A 20597-nucleotide genomic window follows, 5' to 3' on the forward strand; every position below is an offset into this window, starting at 1 on the left:
ATGAGGAAATTTATATGAAAATCCAGTTTATGGAGTTTACAGCAATACCTGCTTGTAAATCTTCATACAAAAACAAAGAAATAAAAGAAAGACAGCAAAAATTGCAAAGGAAATGACAAGTGAGATACTAACTGAGGAGTTTAACCAAAGATATTGTAATATACAGAACACTATTATATTCCCACTCTTTGATTCACAAATCACAAAATTTCGGTATCCATAACTATATCCCAGTTCACCTAACATGGGATCAGATTCATCCATTCATGGACTTTGGGATATAATTCATTAAGTTAATATTACATTGCTCTGAAAAGGCTGTTACAGTTTTATGCATAAAAACAGAATATGGCCTTAATGGTAATAACAACTCTCTCTCTCTCTCTCTCTCTCTCTCTCTCTCTCTCTCTCTCTCTCTCTCTCTCTCAAGACCAATATACATCTACTGGGTCACCCCACACACCTTGTGGCAGGACAGTCAAGACTGACTGAGCACATATACACATGCAAACACACACACACACACACACACACACACACACACACAGCTGCCGCCCACCTGATCAAACATATCCACAGCAGCTGCAAGGATCTACCTAGGTTTGATTGTGCAGGGGGCCAAACTTTGAGTCCTGTCTCTATGATAGGGTCTTGTGTGAGGTGTGGGCACAGGGTAAGTAAGGGAAGTGTTATTAGAGGAGTGGCCAAAAGGGAGAAATGAGAGAGTGATACAACAATGGCGGTTGGTGATATCAACAGGGAAGATGGCAGCTGGCACGAACCCAAATATTTTTGAGGGGTTCACAAAAGAGGACCTCAGCATAGCACACACAAATAGATGTGGAAAATTGAAGAAGACAATGTGAAAATACAAAAAGAAATATATAGCTTAACAGTGGTGATAAAAGCATGGAAAAAAAAGAAAAAGTGGGAGGTGACAATGTAGAAAAGATATCCAATGATATGTTAGAGATGAAAAAGAGAGAGAGATAGAAAGAGAAAAGAAAACAAAGAACTGAGAGAAGAGATGAGAAAAATAGTGTATGTAAACAAGAAATTAAGAAACTCAAGGAAGAGAACGAAAAGTTAAAGAAAACTAAAGAAAACTTTGCAAAAGAGAGCGGTTAGGGTTGGAGAAGTGAAGGAGTTAGTGACAGAAGAAGTCAAAAGTTGGAAAGAAGAGAGAGAACAACAACAAAAGGTGGACATGGAGGAGATAGTAAGGCAACAGCAAGAGGAACACAATAAGGATATGGAAAAGAAAGTGATTAAAATAATAAAGGAAAAGAAAGTGATTAAAATAATAAAGGAAAAAAGTAATCTTGTGGAAGACATTTTTTTTTTTTGTGTAGGAGGAACACTGGCCAAGGGCAACAAAAATCCAATAAAAAAAAGGCCCACATGGTACAGAGAAAGATGTATGTGATGGTATTTGGGATTAAGGAGAAGAACCTACCTATGAAAATAGCAAGAGAGAAAGAAGAAATGAAAAGGGATAAGTAAATTATACCATAAGTGGTGGAGGAAGGAGAGGGGATAATTGAACAAATTGAAGAGGTTTACAAGATCAGAAAGTATGAAGAAAATGGAAAAAAGACCAAAGAAAATAAGATTCATCTCACAAGCAACAGGAAAACTGGCAAAAGTAAAAGAAATGAAAATAATATGGATAAAAAGAGACAAGAACAAAGAAGAGAGAATTTAATTAAAAGAATCAAGAGTAGAGGCCCAGTCAAAGAACGATGAGAGAACACAAGAACAAGTGAAAAGATTCACCTGGAAAGTTGTGGACGTGAAAGTGAGGAAATAGTGGCAAAAAGATGCCATGCAAGATCACCAACCAAAAGCACCTCCCACCTCCCCCAAATCTTTTTCTTCATTACTTTCCACTATTATTTCTCTTATTTTGTACTTCCATGAAGGTCTCTTTTTACTTTTTTGTGTTTCCAACTTGTGGCATTTTCTGGTGTAAAATTCTAGTTTCCACCTTTGGCTCAATACATGTATCTTGTCATATCATTTTTTTTTTTTTATGTAGGAAGGACACTGGCCAAGGACAACAAAAATCCAATAAAAAAAAATATGCCCAATGAAATGCCAGTCCCATAAAAGGGTCAAAGCAGTGGTCAAAAATTGGTGGATAAGTGTCTTGAAACCTCCCTCTTGAAGGAATTCAAGTCATAGGAAGGTGGAAATACAGAAGCAGGCAGGGAGTTCCAGAGTTTACCAGAGAAAGGGATGAATGATTGAGAATATTGGTTAACTCTTGCGTTAGAGAGGTGGACAGAATAGGGGTGAGAGAAAGAAGAAAGTCTTGTGCAGCGAGGCCACGGAAGTAGGGGAGGCATGCAGTTAGCAAGATCAGAAGAGCAGTTAGCATGAAAATAGCGGTAGAAGACAGCTAGATATGCAACATTGCGGCGGTGAGAGAGAGGCTGAAGACAGTCAGTTAGAGGAGAGGAGTTGATGAGACGAAAAGCTTTTGATTCCACCCTGTCTAGAAGAGCAGTATGAGTGGAACCCCCCCCAGACATGTGAAGCATACTCCATACATGGACGGACAAGGCCCTTGTACAGAGTTAGCAGCTGGGGGGGTGAGAAAAACTGGCGGAGACGTCTCAGAACACCTAACTTCATAGAAGCTCTTTTAGCTAGAGATGAGATGTGAAGTTTCCAGTTCAGATTATAAGTAAACGACAGACCGAGGATGTTCAGTGTAGAAGAGGGGGACAGTTGAGTGTCATTGAAGAAGAGGGGATAGTTGTCTGGAAGGTTGTGTTGAGTTGATAGATGGAGGAATTGAGTTTTTGAGGCATTGAACAATACCAAGTTTGCTCTGGCCCAATCAAAAATTTTAGAAAGATCAGAAGTCAGGCGTTCTGTGGCTTCCCTGCGTGATATGTTTACCTCCTGAAGGGTTGGACGTCTATGAAAAGACGTGGAAAAGTGCAGGGTGGTATCATCAGCATAGGAGTGGATAGGACAAGAAGTTTGGTTTAGAAGATCATTAATGAATAATAAGAAGAGAGTGGGTGACAGGACAGAACCCTGAGGAACACCACTGTTAATAGATTTAGGAGAAGAACAGCGACCGTCTACCACAGCAGCAATAGAACGGTCAGAAAGGAAACTTGAGATGAAGTTACAGAGAGAAGGATGGAAACCGTAGGAGGGTAGTTTGGAAATCAAAGCTTTGTGCCAGACTCTATCAAAAGCTTTTGATATGTCCAAGGCAACAGCAAAAGTTTCACCAAAATCTCTAAAAGAGGATGACCAAGACTCAGTAAGGAAAGCCAGAAGATCACCAGTAGAGCGGCCTTGACGGAACCCATACTGCCGATCAGATAGAAGGTTGTGAAGTGATAGATGTTTAAGAATCTTCCTGTTGAGGATAGATTCAAAAACTTTAGATAAGCAGGAAATTAAAGCAATAGGACGGTAGTTTGAGGGATTAGAGCGGTCACCCTTTTTAGGAACAGGTTGAATGTAGGCAAACTTCCAGCAAGAAGGAAAGGTAGATGTTGACAGACAGAGCTGAAAGAGTTTGACTAGGCAAGGTGCAAGCACGGAGGCACAGTTTCGGAGAACAATAGGAGGGACCCCATCAGGTCCATAAGCCTTCCGAGGGTTTAGGCCAGCAAGGGCATGGAAAACATCATTGCGAAGAATTTTAATAGGTGGCATGAAGTAGTCAGAGGGTGGAGGAGAGGGAGGAACAAGCCCAGAATCGTCCAAGATAGAGTTTTTAGCAAAGGTTTGAGCAAAGAGTTCAGCTTTAGAAATAGATGTGATAGCAGTGGTGCCATCTGGTTGAAGTAGAGGAGGGAAAGAAGAAGAAGCAAAGTTATTGGAGATATTTTTGGCTAGATGCCAGAAATCACGAGGGGAGTTAGATCTTGAAAGGTTTTGACATTTTCTGTCAATGAAGGAGTTTTTGGCTAGTTGGAGAACAGACTTGGCATGGTTCCGGGCAGAAATATAAAGTGCATGAGATTCTGGTGATGGAAGGCTTAAGTACCTTTTGTGGGCCACCTCTCTATTATGTATAGCACGAGAACAAGCTGTGTTAAACCAAGGTTTAGAAGGTTTAGGACGAGAAAAAGAGTGAGGATTGTACGCCTCCATGCCAGACACTATCACCTCTGTTATGCGCTCAGCACACAAAGACGGGTCTTTGACACGGAAGCAGTAGTCATTCCAAGGAAAATCAGCAAAATACCTCCTCAGGTCCCCCCAACTAGCAGAGGCAAAACGCCAGAGGCATCTTCGCTTAGGGGGATCCTGAGGAGGGATTGGAGTGATAGGACAAGATAAAGATATAAGATTGTGATCGGAGGAGCCCAACGGAGAAGAAAGGATTAGAGGTCAGGAAAAGGTCAAGAATGTTGGGCGTATCTCCAAGACGGTCAGGAATACGATTAGGGTGTTGCACCAATTGCTCTAGGTCATGGAGGATAGCAAAGTTGTAGGCTAGTTCACCAGGATGGTCAGTGAAGGGAGAGGAAAGCCAAAGCTGGTGGTGAACATTGAAGTCTCCAAGAAAGGAGATCTCTGCAAAAGGGAAGAGGGTCAGAATGTGCTCCACTTTGGAAATTAAGTAGTCAAAGAATTTCTTATAGTCAGAGGAGTTAGGAGAGAGGTATACAGCACAGATAAATTTAGTATGAGAATGACTCTGTAGTCATAGCCAGATGGTGGAAAACTCGGAAGATTCAAGAGCGTGGGCACGAGAGCAGGTTAAGTCATTGCGCACATAAACGCAGCATCCAGCTTTGGATCGAAAATGAGGATAGAGAAAGTAGGAGGGAACAGAAAAGGGGCTACTGTCAGTTGCCTCAGACACCTGAGTTTCAGTGAGGAAAAGAAGATGAGGTTTAGAAGAGGAGAGGTGGTGTTCTACAGATTGAAAATTAGATCTTAGACCGCGAATGTTGCAGAAGTTAATGAAGAAAAAGTTGAGGGGGTGTCAAGACACTTGGGGTCGTCGACAGAAAGGCAGTCCGACTTGGGGACATTTATGGTCCCCTCCCCAGATGGGGACTCCGAGGCTGGTGTAGGAGTCGCCATGATGATTTTAAAATTTTTGGGTGAAGGGTGTGTGTGTTATTAGGTGCTTGTAGTTTTGTGAGGAGGAAGAGAGTTGTCTTTAGAGGGCAGGCTGTGACTGCCCCCTTGTATTGTGAGACACAAAAGGAAACGTTCAGTGAGGTCACAGCTGGGTTTAATGATAAGTTCACAGCACCCCCTGAACAGTGCTTTAGACCTCACTGGGAGTAATTATCATTGGCAGCAGGAGGCTGCTGCCAATGGATCATGACTGTGTTGTTCAGATCAAAAGAGACTCATTGTTGGATTTATTTTCTGTTCTGTTGCTCTCTCAATGTTACATGTAGAGTGCTGTGGCATTTCCCAGTTATGGATTATACTGAATTCACTGCCTGTGGAAAGAGTGAATCAGACCTTGTATTACTGATATTCAAATGTGATGATAACTGGTACAGTTCCCACAACCATGATGGCCCTGTTTACGGTGTGTATCTGATGGCATTACAAAGTATAAATCTGACAAATCATGAACTGTAATTTTCAATGATTAGGTATATTATGTAATAAATTAACATTTATAGCAGTTCAATTATGAAAAAAAAATTAATTGTCACAAGAATTGTTCATGATGATAAGCTTAAAAAAAAAAAAAAAAAAAAAAAAAAACAGTAATACAAAAATGCTACTAATACTTAGTAGCTTGTCACATACACAACAATCCTGAACTTGTAAGTGAGTGAGTTTATGAAAGTGTTGAGCCATGATTTGATGCATGAATTTGTAGTCTTGGTTTCAAGTTAAAGCTGCCTGATAAATTTTTGTTTGTATCACTGGCTACATAATTACATATATCAATAAGAATGGCAAAATAATAACTGCAGAAAAATTGCCAGTGTATGGATTTTAACACATATATTTCTTTAAATTTAAAGGTTTAAAATGGTATTTAAGACATTATCAAAGGTGTACAATCATATCATTGTCCCAGATGAGAAAAGTGGCATTTTCAAGGCAGCTAATATAAACTGTGAAGAAACATTTCCACAGTCAAAACTAGCTACAGTATCTAAAGATATCTCTTCTCACTACCATCTCCACACACTTATCATTCTCTTAAAAAATAGTATTAGTATCTGTTGTGAACCTTGAAATCTTCTGATAGTGCAACATATCATTTTATCTATTTAGTTTTGTGATATGATAGTTTTAATGTTCCCACACCTATCACAATTTGTGATGTCTCCCTCATCCTCCTGCATCACTATCATCAATAAGTCATTGTTCATGAAGAAATTTGATCATTATAACTTTGGTACAGTGCTCTCCTGGAAAACTAAGAATTTATTTTCAATATTAAAGATTCAAGAATGCATTCATGAATACTTTTATGAAGTACAATAATCCCTCAATAAACCAAACTAATCAGTGGTGATGGGTGATTTGTTTATATGATAGTTCAAGCTATCTGAGTAGGATATCTGAGCTTTATTTAGGATATTGAGAGCTATATTCAATACTATGCTGTGCTGTGTACGATACTGTATATCTAACTAATGAAATGTGCTGTATTACTGTACTGTACAGTAAACCCTTGATATAATGAATCTCTATTTACTTAATTTCAGATATAACGAACCCTTTAAGGCTATCAAATTCTCGCTTCAATTTGCAAACTAACCTCACAAAATTATTGAACACTTGCTTTATTTTGTGAACATACTAGGTCATAAAATGTGGGAGAGTTGGCTGACATGCAGTCAACCACATATTTTCGAAAGGTGGTGTGATGTTTTTCTCCTGTGGAGGGTAGCCACATCCTTGACAGTCATGTCACATAGAACTAACTCCTGATTGGCTGCTGCTTGTCTCCTCCCAGGCAGAAGCTAATCAGAATTAGAGTTAGTCATGTGTGACATCACTGTAAAGGATGTGGCTAGCATCCGCAGGAGAAAAACATTGCACCACCTTTCAAAAAACCTTACCAACTTTCAAAAAATCTTACCACTTCGAAAATGCTACTCTATCGGCTTGTCACATCAGTTTGTTGCTTCATCTCACAGTGTGCACTGTCTCTAACTCTCATCACGTCATGTTTTGTCAAGTGTTTACATATCAAGACATGGCTTGTAACAAGAGCATCAAAGGCTCTTACATCAAATATAGTGATAAGGATATGTGTTTGGTGCTCTCTAGTGTACTAAGTTAAGTATGGTTGCATTATCTTCTTTCCTTCTGCTTCATACAGTGCACTACCAAAACGTTATTTTCTTCCAAGGTAAGAACAAAATTTAATTACTACACTGTACTCTAATCTTATTATGTACTACAGTACTGTACAGTAATAAAAAGGGGCAGTAAGAAGTACTCTATGTTCCACCTCAATGACCATTCACTTATCTTAATTACGTCTTGATTCAGATCTTCGCAGTCTTCTTCATTTGTTACTTTTCTCATAATTTTAGCATCATCAGACAAAGAGACTCATGTAGTTTGTCACCCCATCTGTCATGTCACTTACATATATTGCAAACATAACTGATGCTAATATTGATCCTTGCGGAACTCCACTCATTACTGGTCTCCATTTCGACTTATTGCCTCTGATTACTGTCCTCATTTCTCTGTCCATCAAGAAATTGGTCATCCATTTTAATAATGATCTTCCCAATCTTCATATATTTTCAGATTCCATATTAACCTTCTGTACGGTACTTTATCAAATGGTTTTTTTTTTCAGGTTTAAGTATATGCAGTCAGCCCATCTGTCTCTCTTTTCCACTATATCCATTACTCTTGAGTAAAAGGTTATTAAATTTGTTACACAAGATCTTACTTCTCTGAATCCAAATTGTCTATCTGTTATCACATTGTTGTCTTCCAGGTATTTCACCCATCTGTTCTTGATGATCTTTTCACAAATCTTTGCTGCCACACTTGTCAGCAATACTGGTCTACAGTTTAATGGGTCTTCTTTATTTCCAGCCTGGGATAATATCTGCTCATTTCCAATCTTTTGGTACTCTTCTTCCAATAAGGTGGTGCTGATTATATTGTGTATCACTTTAGCTAGTTGTGAGCTACACTCCTTTGGAATCCAGTTCAGCACATCATCATCTTCCATTGCTTTCCTTACATCCAGCTCTTCCAACATATTCTTTACTTCTTCTGTTGATGTTATTACCTCTTTCAGACCAGTCCATTTTCCATCACTATCCTTTCTTCCCTAAAATCATTGTATGTGTATTTACCTAGTTGTGGTTTATGGGAGGAGAGTAATCTCATAGTATCCTGTCTCTATATCTAACTAGTTTGGTCTTAAAAGCACTGACAGTTACGGCATTTACAATGTCTTCACTGAGTTCACTCCATTTTTTCACATTTCTGTGAGGAAAACTATATTTCTTAATGTCTCTTCTACAGTTAACTTTCTTCAACTTCTTATTGTGTTTCCTTTGTACTCTGTGTGTCTAAATTTATAAAACCTTCTTTGTCCACATTTTGAATACCATTTATCATTCTATAGATGTTTATTAAATCTCCTCTCTCTCTCTCCTATTTTCAAGGGTAGGAATTTCCAACATTCTTAATCTCTTTTCATAGGTTGATATACTCAACTCCAGAACCATCTTTAGTGACTGCTCTTTGTACTCTTTCTAATTTTATAATATTCCTCTTTGTAAGAGGAGACCACATCACTGCTGCATATTCCAATCTTGGTCTTATGGAAATCAACAACTTTTTATCATTTTTTTAATCCAAATATGAGAATGCCATTCTTACTCTTTTTAACAAATGCTCTCTCTCAATCTTTTGATACTCTTCCCTGTGATAGTGATGTCACCACTAAACTATGAATTTTATTAGCCAGTTGTTCTCTACATTCCTTCAATATCCAGTTTGATACTCCATCTGGACCAGTTGCTTTATTTACATCAAGCTCTTCCATCAGCTTAAGTATTTCCTCATAACTGATTGGGACTGCACTTAGTATATTCCTCACCAACTTATGCCTTCCAGCATTAAACTCCCTTTCCACAGTAAATACTGATCTGAAACTATTGTTCATAAACTCTGCCATGTCCTGCACATTATAGAATTTTCTTCAACTTTCAATCTTAATACACCTTCCTTCTTCTTCATTTTCCCATTATTATGTCTAAAGAATAGTTTGGGTTCATTTATACAATTATCTATTATATCTCTTTTATAGTTTCTTCTCTCCATTCTTATTATCTCAATGTACTTGTTTCTAACATCAATATATTCCTCCCATCTGTTCTCAGTTTTCCTCTTCTTCCATCCATTCCAAACATTTGACTTACAATTTCTAGCCTCTTTGCAGTTTGTATTGAACCATTCTTTACCCTTTCTATATCTCGCTCCTCCTTTAGGTACAAATTTCTCCACAGCAGAATTGTATATCCTTATAAGTTCATCCCATTTTTTCTGAACATCTTCTGCATCTTCAAAGTCTTTCCAGTCCATGGCAATAAAGTACTTTCTTAATTTTTCAAAGTCAGCTTTACTATATTTAAATCTTTTCACCTTATAATTTTCATCAATGATTACATTTTCGTTTTTTCAAATTAAATTCCATCAACACATGATCACTTTTACCTAAGAGGGCTATCATAGTGTATAGTTTCAATAATTTCCATGTCCTTGGTAAACACTAAATGGTGGTTTATCTCTACCAATAAATCTGGTATCACAATCAACCCATTGAGTCATCAAGTTTTCCATTGCCCAGTTTAACAGTCTATTACTCCATGAGTTCTCACTTCCAATAGTTGTCAGTGTCTCCCAACTTATCTCCTTACAATTAAAATCACCAACAATAACTATATCACTACTTTCCATCACTATCTTTTCAAGACCTTTTAACACATCTACCAACATCTCTTTATGCTCTTCCTTTTGCCAAGCATTGGTCATAGGTGGCACATACACTACTACATAATTCATTATCCTTCCATTTCCACTTCTAATCATCACTTGAAGAATTTCAGACTTGTCTTCACTTTTTATTGCTTTCTCCACTTTGACACATTTTTTAGTCAGAATTGTCACTCCACCTTCTCCCTTGTCTCTTCTATTTTTCATCCATAAATCATATTTATCATCACCAATGTCAGGAGTTCCCCATTCATTTTTCAATTTTGTCTCACATAATACAACAACATCTGGTGTGGTCCTGCTTAACAATTCATTTAATTCCATTTTAGTTGACATTAATCCATTTACATTAGTATAACATACCTTACTTGCTATCTGATGTACCATTTCTTTATTCTCATATCTCTTATTCTCCAGAAAATTTCTCCTCCTCCGTTCATTGTTCATTTTTTTGTTTAGCCTCATTTACCAGCTCCTTTTACTTCAACCTTTCAGTTTCATCCATATGTGTGTATTTACCTAGTTGTGGTTTACAGGAAGTCTAAGGTCATGCTGTCCCATCTTGATATCTACTCTTATCCAGTTTTTCCTTAAAATCATGTATAGTTATTGCATTTACTACTTTTTGCAGCTCATTCCAGATTCCTGCAGTCCTTTGTGGGAAACTGTTCTTAACATCCCTTCTACACACACCCTTCTTCACTTCTTCTTATACCCTCTTGTGCTTCTAAAGTCTCTCACCATCAAATCACTCAGGTCCAATTTTTCATAGCCCAACAAAATCCAATATAAGGCAATCAGGTCACCTCTCTCTTTTCTTCCAAGGTGGGCAAGTTTAGTTTCTTTAGTCTCCCTTCATACGATAAGTCTAACATACTCAGAGGCAACTTTGTTGCTGCTCACTATATCCTCTCTAATTTCTTTATGTCCCTTTTAGAACTGGGAGATAATATCACTGCCACATATTCCTTATTCTTATCATTGTTACAATTAAATTCCTAATCATTTCTTCATCCAGACAGTTGAATGCTTCTCTTATGTTTCTGACCAGATTATATGTTTCCCCTGTCTTCCTTCTTACATGTACCTCTGGCGACAGCTTATCAGACATTAATTCCAAGGTCTTTCTCTTCACTCTTCACTTTTATTTCCTCATTAACTAATTTAAAAGTGAAGACTGGCCTCACACAACTATGCCCAAACTTCAACACTCCACATTTTTTTACGTTAAATTCCATTTTCCAAGTACCACTTCAATCCCATATTACATTCAAATCTTCCTGTAGAGCTTCACAATCCTCTATCCTCTCCACTTTTCTCATTAATTTTGCATCATCAGCAAATAGACTCATGTAGCTATTCACCCCTTCCATCATATTGTTCACACAGATAGTAAACATAACTGGTGCTAATACTGACTCCTGCAAGACACCATTAATTACTTCTCTCCATGATTACTTCCTATATTTGACCACTGTTCTCATTTCCCTTCCTGTCAGAAAGTCACTGATCCAATGTAGGAGCACTCTTCTCAGCCCACCAAACATTTCTAATTTCCATAGCTGTCTCTTGTGGGGCACCTTATCGAATGCTTTCTTTAACTCCAAATAAATACAATCTGCCCATCTGTTGCCACACCATGTCTTGTGAAGCTGGTGGTGAGAGACTCATGTGAATGATGTGTAACAATAAGAAAACTGTGTTAAATGGAGTAGTTAATTGGAGTAGGGAAGTTATGCAAGAGGATGACTAAACTGTAGAGTGGTAGTAAATGCTGACAAGAGGTTTCCTGAGGGCGGAGCTCGCTGGGCACATGGCCACCGCGCACTAGAGATATCTTGTTTCTGTTCTGGTTTCATCATAGGATGTCATGGTTCTCCATGCCTGCACAAGAGAGTCTTTGTCCACAAGAGGGTCTTTTGTCCACCATGACCCTCGTAAAAAGGGTCATGCTGACAGGGCTGGGTCAGCAGTTTTCATGTAAATGTATGCCTCCCGAATGCATTTACTACTGCTCTACAGCTTAGTCCTCCTCGTGCACAACTTCACTATTCCATTTAACTCAGTTTCCTTATTGTTACACATCATTCATATGAGTTTCGCACCACCAGCCTTGCAAGACATGGTGAGACGACAACTGGCGACTACACTCCCCCTTTTGTTTGGTATGGAGTATCGCAAACAACTAAAAGGAAAGTTTGCACTCTAGTCATTCTTTATGGTTAGCATCACTCAGATTCAGATCCATAATTTCTCCCTACTGTTCACTATTTCCCCTTTGCTGATCTGCAGGAACTGGTCCATGGAGCCACTGGGAGTGTCTTCCATTGCAATCATTTATGTCAATCAATGTGCAATCCTTCTCCATATGAAAATCCCTGAGACAGACAAAACATTGTTCTTGTGCCTTTACAACTTGTTTGCAATGCTCCACAGGCAGGAGTCAGAATGATGAACATGAAGGGAGACCATGACTGCCACCACAGAGACAGCACCAGTCGCTTCTCAATATACTTCCCCTATAACCTAAGGGAGACTCAGCGTGTGTGATACACCTTCTGTGTCCTTGTCACTTAAGGACCGATCAGCCTTTGTATCTTTACCACCTGAAGCTGAAGAGTTGCTGAAACGCTTCTTTGCTCAGCAGCAAATGCGCTTCTTATCTTTAAGGGATTCCACAAAATCTCCCATGAGTGTCAGCAGCTTTGCCATAGCCTTAGGGAACTCACTCATAATGGGTGTGTTTACTATCTCCAGGGGTGCATTTGCCTCTGCTGGCCCCTAGGTGTCCTTCAAGATGATATCACTGGTTACTGATTCTGCCTCATTTGCTGCGTCATGAGTGACAGTCCGCTCCAGCAAACAGATCTTATTTACACTGTGAGGTGCAACCTCCTTTTCCCCCTGTTCATCACATGTGCTTGAGGACCCAGACATTTTGTTGCAGCAACACAAAATACCACTTTCTAATTAATACAAAAACTTGCACCACTTAAAACATCGTGTTTCTGTCTTCAAGAATTGAGGTCCATTTGTTGTTTCTGTCCTTGCTAATCGAGGCCAGTTTGGCATTTTTGTCCTCACTAATCGAGGCTGGTTTGGTATTTCTGTTCTAACTAATCGAGGCCCATTTGGTATTTCTGTCCTCACTAATCGAAGCCTGTCTGGTATTTCCATCCTTGCTAATTGAGGCCAGTTTGGCACTTCCATCCTCACTAATCAAGGCCAGTTTGGTAATTCTGTCCTCGCTAATTGAGGCCAGTTTGGTATTTTTGTCCTTGTTAATCAAGGCCTGTTTGGTATTTCTGTCCTCATTGATCGAGGTCTGTTTGGTATTTCTGTTCTCAGTAATCAAGGCCTGTTTGGTATTTCTGTCCTCATTGATCGAGGTCTGTTTGGTATTTCTGTTCTCAGTAATCAAGGCCCGTTTGGTATCTCTGTCTTCGCTGATCTCTTATAGTATATTTTCACATACAAACAAATGGTTCTAGTCTTGCCAATGTTTCACTTGTCAGGTAGCAGGACTCACATACACACACACATGCACTCAGTTGTGGGAAGGCCCCGCAAGCAGATCAGTGTGTGAGGTTTCCCAGCTGACTCATATCCTGCCTGCTGGGCAGTGGAATGCACAAACACACACATGCACTCCACTAGTCAGCCTAGCAGGTGGATCACTATGTGAACATACACATGTACACACACACTCCTCAACCAGGCAGCCTGGCAGATGCTCTACTCTGTCTGCAATCCTTACCATTTATCATTTTATAGATGTTTATTAAATTCCCTCTCTCTCCCTATTTTCAAGGGTAGGAATTTCCAACATTTTTAATCTCTCTTCATAGGTCGACTTACTCAACTCCAGAACCATCTGAGTGACTGCTCTTTGTACTCTTTCTAATTTAATAATATTCCTCTTAATATGAGGAGACCACACCACTACTGCATAGTGTATGTACAGTAAAATTAACAAAGTACACGAGACTTACCGTAGGTCAGTTGAAGTGTACTTCTAATTTTTCGAGGCAAATCACCTCTGCTGGTGCGGAGATTTCACATGAGAGAGAGTGCGTCACGCGCTGCCGGCAGACTTTAAAGCAAGGACTCGACATCCACATGATGAACCAATTAGGAAATTAAGTAACCTGTAGAGCTTAAGGTAGGGAGGGAGAGGAGGGCATGTGAAATCTCCGCACCAGCAGAGGTGATTTGCCTAGAAAAATTAGAAGTACACTTCAACTGACCTACGGTAAGTCTCGTGTACTTTGTTAATTTTACTTCGGCAAAATCACCTATCCGCTGGGCGGACATTTCCCATGAGGCTTTGAAGCCATGTGGATGACGAGGGAGGATGCAATAGTAGAGAGGAAAAGGAAATGCCCCACAAGAAACAGTACTATAACTATTATTCCATGGAAGGATCTTGTACATGAGACAATCATACAATTGGTGTATAAAATAAGGTACATTGCATCCAACTTAATCCAATCTACAAACAATGTTGAAATATGGAAACAGTTCACATCATAAGGTAAACCTAAGGTACTAGATACTAAATACTTAAAATATCCGTGTACTGCAACACTGGAGTGCAGCAACAAACCCAAATCATGTCTTATTCTAGCACTGCATCCTGAAAGAGGTCAGAAGCAGCCACAATGTTCTTATTATAATATTTTGCAAAGGTAGATTCCCTAGACCAGCCCGCCTTAGCCATAATGCATGCGACAGGGACAGCCGCCACTCCAGCTTTTGAAGCTGCTGCTGGCCGCACACTACCAGCAGAAAACATTGAGATGTCTATGCCGGACATGTGGAGAATGGTCCTGACCCAACGGGCAATAGTGTCTTTGGAAACTGATTTGTGGGGTTTTATGAAGCTAATGAGGAGCCTGGCATCAGTGTGCATCTCATCCTGTCTAAGCTCTTTAGTCACATCAATGTACCTCAGGAGAGTGCTACAGACACATAATCGTGGATCCTTAGGGTAACGATGGAATGTGACCCTGTTGATGTTAAAATTTGGTCTGGATTGTTTAAGAGTGCCCCCCAACTGTAATGAAATGGAGTGTTCATTAATGAGCATGTCTCTGATTAACAGTAGTTGTAAAGTTTGAATTCTGGTAGCTTGAGTTAAGGCCATCATCATAACCAATTTTAGCATTAATTCTTTAAGGGTTAATGCATGTAAGGGGAACATGGACCTTAGTTTCTCTAAGACAGGTAGGACGTCCCAAGTGTCAGTGTACCTGGGCTGAGGAGTTCTAAGATTGAAAACCCCTCTCATGAATCGGATGACCAAAGGGTGATTTCCTGCCCTGCATCCGTCCACCACAATGCCGAGAGAAGACAGGGCACCCCTCGCAGTGTTCACACACTCATAACCCACACCCCTGTCAAAGGTTTCCGTCAAAAAATTTACAATGTGACCTACAGTTGGAGAAGTGGGATCGACATTCCGTCTACCACAAAACAACGACCACCTCTGGACATGTGGGCGGTATTGCCTCTCAGTACCTGGTTTCCAGGAGGCAAGTATGATGTCCGCAGCAGCCGGCGAAACTCCTCGTTTCTGCAAGTTTTCCCTGACAGAAGGCATGCCATGAGCCTCGTGTGGGACATGATGGGGTGTGGGTCTCTTGTGGACGGGTGTGTTAGAACATTCCTCCTGTTCGTTATCAAACGTGGGAAGTCTATTAGAAACTGGAGCAGCATGCCCATCCAAAACTGGGATGGCCACAGAGGAACAACCATCCAGCCTCGTGCTTGCTCCGCACGTAACTTCTGAAGGCACCTAGCAATTAATGAGAATGGGGGGAAAATGTAAGACAAATCAAAGTTTGACCAGTCCAAGGAAAAAGCATCAAAATATTTAGCCTCCGGATCTGGCAACCACGAACAGAATGTATTAACCTGTTTGTTAAGCCTTGAGGCAAATAAATCAATGGACGGTGTCCCAAAAACATTACACAAGGTAGTAAAAATGTGTGAGTCAAGTTTCCACTCATGTCTGTCATTAATCTTGTGAGAGGCTACATCAGCCAAGGTGTTGTCCTTCCCCGGTATGTGCGAGCATGTAACCCATGAGTCATGTTCCAGACACCAATCTCAAATCTGGGTAGCAACATCATTACAGGATTTGGACTTTGTGCCTCCCATTACATTGACATAGTTTATGGCAGTGGTATTATCACAAAAAACTCTAACATGTCTACCTTCCAGCTCATGTTCAAATGCTTGCAAAGAGAATAGAATGGCCTTCATCTCCAAGATGTTAATGTGAAGCTCCTTTTCATCCAGGGACCAAGTACCACTTGTAATCTGACACCCCAAATGACCCCCCCAACCAAGGCTGGAGGCATCAGTAAATAAATCGATGTCAGTACCTGGCCTAAAAATGTGTCTGTGGTGTCTGTCCACATTGTCTAACCACCAGGAAAGGTCTAGTTTCATGTCTGCAGTAATATTCAAAGGCCTGTCAAAATTACCATACTCCTGTTTCAAAGCGGCAATTTTTCCCCCCTCCAACTTCCTGTAGTGAAGTTTACCTAACTCCACTGCTGGGATCGCAGCCACCATGAGGCCGATCACCCTGGCCACCTCTCGAATGGGGGCAACATCTTTACACAAAAGTTCTGCACATCCTTGGCAAATTTTGATTAGTCTACGCTCAGGTAAAGAGGCAGTCATGAACTTGGTGTTAATAACATTGCCTAGGTATTCAATACATTGTGTGGGGGTGAGAACAGACTTCTCCATATTGATACAAAAGCCTAACCTCTGCAACAGAGAAATGGTGGCCTGAATCGCCTGAAGACATCCTGAGTAAGAGTTACTGCAAATTAATGTGTCATCTATAAAGCTGGTGATAGTGTATCCTTCCTGCCTTAGAGTAGCAAATACTGGCTTCATCAGTTTGGTGAAAAGCCGAGGTCCCTCAGAAATGCAATTAGGGAGGCAGGTGAATTGATAGATAACACCTTGCCATGTAAAACATAAAAATCGTTGTTGCTCATCTGCAACCCTAACAGAATAATAAGCATGCCTGAGATCGACAGAAGCCAAAAAATCACCCTGGTTGATGAGCCTGATGGCCTGTTCAAAATTTTCCATTTTAAAATGTTTATATGGTATGTATTTGTTTAACCTCTCCAAGTTAAGAACCAGGCGAAATTCCCCGTTTTTCATTCTCGCAAAAAAATAGGAGAGATAACCTGCTGAGTTTGTTTGTGTGTGACTTTAATGACTTTAAGCTGTAAAAGTTTTTTGATCTCTCCAGAAATTATCCCCTGTTGCACAGTGTTGAACCTGTATTCCAAATCATTAAAAAATAAAGGATGAACACTATCGACATCAATATCAAGGTGGCAATGCTGAACAATATCCAAAATGACAGGGTCACTGGTAATTTTACGCCACTCACGCAGGAAAGAGTGTAGTCTGCCAGCTTCAAAACATGCACTTGCCTGTAAGTTTACTGGGGCTGCCTGCTGCGGCCGCCCCGTCCCTTGGAGTTTTTTGGTTCCACATCCTGACGAGTGGAAGGCAGTCGTGGGGCAGCCCTGGAGCCATACCCCTGTTGCCCGTAGGGTTGGAACCTGGCGTAATATCCCCTACTAGCAGGCTTGTTCCAATATCCACCAGGCCGTTTACCTGCGAACTTGCTAGTAAAGGCAGGCTTTTTCTGCGAGAACTTACTCCGCAGTTTCTCTGCTTCCTCAATTTGTCTGGCAGACTGGGACACATCGTCACCGAACAGAAAGCGAGTAATTGGCACCTTATCTGAACAAAGATGAGCATATTTATAGTTTATCTCGCGTTTCATGACAAAACGCCTGGCCAAATTGTTCCTGTGATTGGCATTGCCTAGCAATGCCAATGCACCATTTAGCATGCTCACCTCATGTGCCAACTTGGGGTTACCTTCCTGTTCAGCCAAATCATCCAGTGCCACTAAGGATTTGGTGATAATGGTTGAAGCCCGCAGGATGTCCTTATTTACCTCCTTCAAGCGGAAGTCTGTCTTCCTGGCATCCAGCTTCAGGGCCTCCAACACCTGTGGGTTGCATTCCACTGGCGCAAGAGCATGGCAGTTATTAGGCCTCTTGACAACATCGTCCTCACACATGGCCTTGTAGTCCTCCTCTCTCATACCATTATCAAAGAGAAAGTTTACCATCTCTGCCACTCTATTGTCAATGTCAGCAACCACCGTGTCAGAAGGACCAAAGGCCTTAGTGCCCTGAATTAAGGTGCTGTCAGCAGGGGCGGCAGGCATCGACACTGCCTCATCCTCACTCATCCAGGCCGAGAAACCAGAAAAAGTGGCAGAACAAGGAGGCGACAAACCCCAGCCCCCCAGAGTACTGTCCTCCACAGTCACCTGCGCCGACCCAGTAGGGGGTGGTAGTTGCCGTCTGTCTGCCTTCAAGGCCTCCACTTTACCCCGCAAATCAGCCAAGGCGTCCAACACAACTGACCAAGGGGGAGGAGCAGGAGAAGTGCCGCGGGAACCACGTGCGTCAGCACTGTTACGTAATCTCACGCAACCATGCCTCCCACTCAAGCGACGAGATGAATGATCCCTGTGCCTGTCGTCGTCATCTTGAGGGCGAACAGTGGACCCAGGTGGGGCAGGAGGGGAAGGGGATCGAGAGGCAGAGGACGCTTCACCAGACTCCGACATGGCTGCTGCACTGCGATAAGGAGAACAAAGCCGTAAGCTTCCCACACAGTTCCATCGTCAGTGGAGACCGATATACCAATAATACAACTCGCCCCAAAAAACGGGTAACGAAGTTGAAGGCACTGTACCTGCGTAACAAGTATCGTGGCCTTATCTGAAAGAAAACAGCAAAAACTTGGGAGTCTGTATGACCCAGAATGACCGTGTCTGCCCGACGCGGCGATCAGCAAACAACTGCCGGCAGCGCGTGACGCACTCTCTCATGGGAAATGTCCGCCCAGCGGATAGGTGATTTTGCCGAAGTAAAATCCCTCTTATCCGGCATCAACAGGACTGCTGACATGCCGGATACTTGAATATTGCCAGATACTTGAATAGAAGTGAAATTATGTCCACAATCACCACCCTACACTCACGCATCTTACCGTAACAAAGATCAGCTGATCTTAATCAGCAGCTGATCCGATCAGCTGCTTAAGTGTAAGCACAACACGCTTCCTCTTTCCTACAACTTTAGGCATGATGAAGGCATCAGGCGATAAACAGTGCACACGCGGGACTGAGTCACTGAGTAAACACAGTGCAGTGGGCCGCAGGTGGCGCGAAGCAGTGCGCTCTGGTAGCGAGGAGACAAAGTATGCCTTGTGCGGGAATTTTAATCGATTTTATGAGTACACATTGATTTTTTATTGATTTTAAGGCTTGGGGAAAAATGTGCCGGATACTTGAAGCTGCCGGATACTCGAATGCTGGATGAGAGGGATTTTACTGTATGTATAATAATAATAATAATAAATGGTTTATTGTTTAGGCAGTTAACAAACTGAAAATGTACAGAGGGGGTGGGGAAATACTTAAACTTTATCCTAAAGCTAAGTCTGATCTAGAAGGGAAATACTATTGATTGATGGCTCGCACCATGGTGGGAATCGCGCTGAGTCTGTACCGGTCCGTGCGTGGCGCCTTTAGGGGTGTTATCTTGTTGTGGTGTCTGGTGGCACGGACCAGGAGAGGCATGTCAGGTGGCAGCATGTGTCTGAGACGTGGATGATGCAGTGTGTGTGTGTGTGTGTGTGTGTGTGTCCTCTCTCTCTCTCTCTCTCTCTCTCTCTCTCTCTCTCTCTCTCTCTCTCTCTCTCTCTCTCTCTCTCTCTCTCTCTCTCTGTCCCTCTCTCTCTCTCTCTTTCCCCAGACAAGAGATTACCTAGAAAGAGAGAGAGAGAGAGAGAGAGAGAGAGAGAGAGAGAGAGAGAGAGAGAGAGAGAGAGAGAGAGAGAGAGAGAGAGAGAGAGAGTATCCTCGCTCACCCAACATGATAACAGTGAAAGGAAAATACATAACTGGCAACTCACATCTGCAGGACACAGGTCCAGCCACTGCACCACCACATGGACTGAGCAGCCTCAGCTACAGTAGCATTTAACACAAATGAGTACACAGACACAGTGGCACCAATACAGACAAATGCCCACAAATGGATAGGAGGGTAATTCACCTCTCATTGTAACCAAGCTCAACTGGTACACACGCTCAGCTGAGGAGTCACGTCCCTGATAATGTGTTACAAATTAACTACACTTTCTGGCAGACTAAAAATGAAGACTCCAAAGCTATCTATATAAGCTGGGGCATAGAGCAGTAATGACTCAATTATTCCCCTTACAGCAACTAACCAGTCTAACTAACAATCTTCCCAGTCTTCTTCCATGCGTCTGCCTTCAGACTATACATCTACCTCATGTAAGCTGTAGATAATGGTTGACTTGAAACTGTGGGGAACGCAAAGCAAACGCTCTCCTACTCTGCTTGCTACAATGCTAGTGGGGGTAGAAGAGAGGGGGTGGTGACATACATACATACACATACCAGCCCTGCCTGCTACGTCTCTCTCAGCACAAGCTAGCATGAACAAAACACTTCACTTCTGGAAATTCTAGTGAATAAGCTATGAGGCCGGGTGAATATT

At 41.4% G+C, this 20597-nt stretch overlaps 1 protein-coding gene across 10 annotated transcripts in view; it reads right to left on the reverse strand.

Annotated features, from left to right (window-relative positions):
• Window positions 1-20597, reverse strand: part of LOC135104938 (thioredoxin domain-containing protein 16-like) — a 428690-nt gene that overhangs the window by 275913 nt on the left and 132180 nt on the right. The window lies entirely within an intron of this gene.

This window comes from Scylla paramamosain, chromosome 11 (genome assembly GCF_035594125.1).
Source record: "Scylla paramamosain isolate STU-SP2022 chromosome 11, ASM3559412v1, whole genome shotgun sequence".
Classification (NCBI taxonomy): domain Eukaryota; kingdom Metazoa; phylum Arthropoda; class Malacostraca; order Decapoda; family Portunidae; genus Scylla; species Scylla paramamosain.